This window comes from Helobdella robusta, assembly GCF_000326865.2.
Source record: "Helobdella robusta unplaced genomic scaffold HELROscaffold_115, whole genome shotgun sequence".
Taxonomy (NCBI): domain Eukaryota; kingdom Metazoa; phylum Annelida; class Clitellata; order Rhynchobdellida; family Glossiphoniidae; genus Helobdella; species Helobdella robusta.
The window spans coordinates 162,395-163,984 of NW_008703642.1; positions in this window are offsets into that span (position 1 = coordinate 162,395).

Consider the following 1,590-nt stretch of genomic DNA (forward strand, 5'->3'; position numbering starts at 1 on the left):
TTTTTTGTCGGTAAATTCCTTCAAAAAAGCTGGCCAAGAAAAATTTTGAACAAGGAAATTCTACATTTTATGAAATTAAAAAATTTCTTGAGCCAGGCAGGAGGCTGTTTACTGATGGGAAACAGAGTGGTAATCCCAGAATCTTTCAAAAAAAGCCCTCAAACTTTTACATCTGGGACACTTTGGCATGCAACGAATGAAGCAACTGGCACGATCAGCGATTTATTGGCCAAACATGGACAGAGACATCGAAAGATTGTGCAGAGAATGTTCATCATGTCAAGAACATCAGAACAATACTCCTAAAGCGCCCAACGAGCCTTGGCCTGTTCCGGATAGACCTTGGGGTAGATTACACATCGACCATGCCATAAACTTTATGGGAACAAATTGGCTCGTAATCGTGGATGCTTTTTCTAAATACCCTAGCATCCATCCAACAAAAAAATTACGGCATCGTCAACTATTGACTTGCTAGAACAGGAGTTTACACATTTTGGATACCCGCTCGCAATGGTAACTGACAAATTTCACTTGTGAGGAATTTTAACTCTATTTGAAAGAGAGGGGGATTCAGCACCTTACAGGTGCCCCCTACCACCCGGCGACTAATGGTCAGGCAGAGAGGTTCGTTCAAACTTTCAAAAGGTCTATGGCAAAATTAACATTACCGACCGAAGTTGCCTTACGAGAGTTCCTCATGCAATACAGAAGAACTCCTTTGTCAACCGGTTTTTCACCAAGTCAATTACTGCATGGCAGGCAAATACGAACTAAAATTGATATTCGCCAACCAGTTTCAAAAGGGAATGAGAGGGAAGAGAACTACAGTAAGAAGAAAGGTTCGATAGAGGTCAACCGTGTTATGTCAAGCACTGTGGCCCAAGAAGAGATCACCAAGCCAGATGGATTCCTGCAATAGTTTTTCAAAGATTAGGTCGAAGACACTTATTGGTAAAACCGATCCCACATGGTCTTCTATAGAAACGACACGTAGAGCAAATCCGTCCTAGATACGGTGCCAACCAAGATGGCGACCCCAGGGGAAATTACTGGGACCCAGTCCCAATTTGACTCAAGGCATTCAATCGTCAAACCTACCATGCTTGAAAGTAGTCAAGTACTTTTCGACCCGATATCTCTACCTAGAAGATCGGAACGTATACGCCATAAGTTTGCCCACAAACATTATTTAGTTGGGAAGGTGTTATGTGCAGGACATATCGCTAATTATTGTTCTATTGTTTATGGGCGATAATTGATTGTTAACGTGACCCTTTTTGTGAACATGCTTTATTGTATTCGTTCAATTCGTTGATTATTTTATAACTTGTTACTTGTTATATTAATTTAACCGTAATAAAGTAATATACGTGCATAGGGCTCCCATTTACTTTTCGCAAAAAAAGGACAATTTTTACAAAAAATCTAAATTCAGTAAATACTAATAACAATGGAAACTTCTTTTATTCAACTTCAAAATTTAAAACCAGATTCAGATATATGTATATGTGTGTATATATATATATATATATATATATATATATATATATATATATATATATATATATATATATATATGTCTGTGTA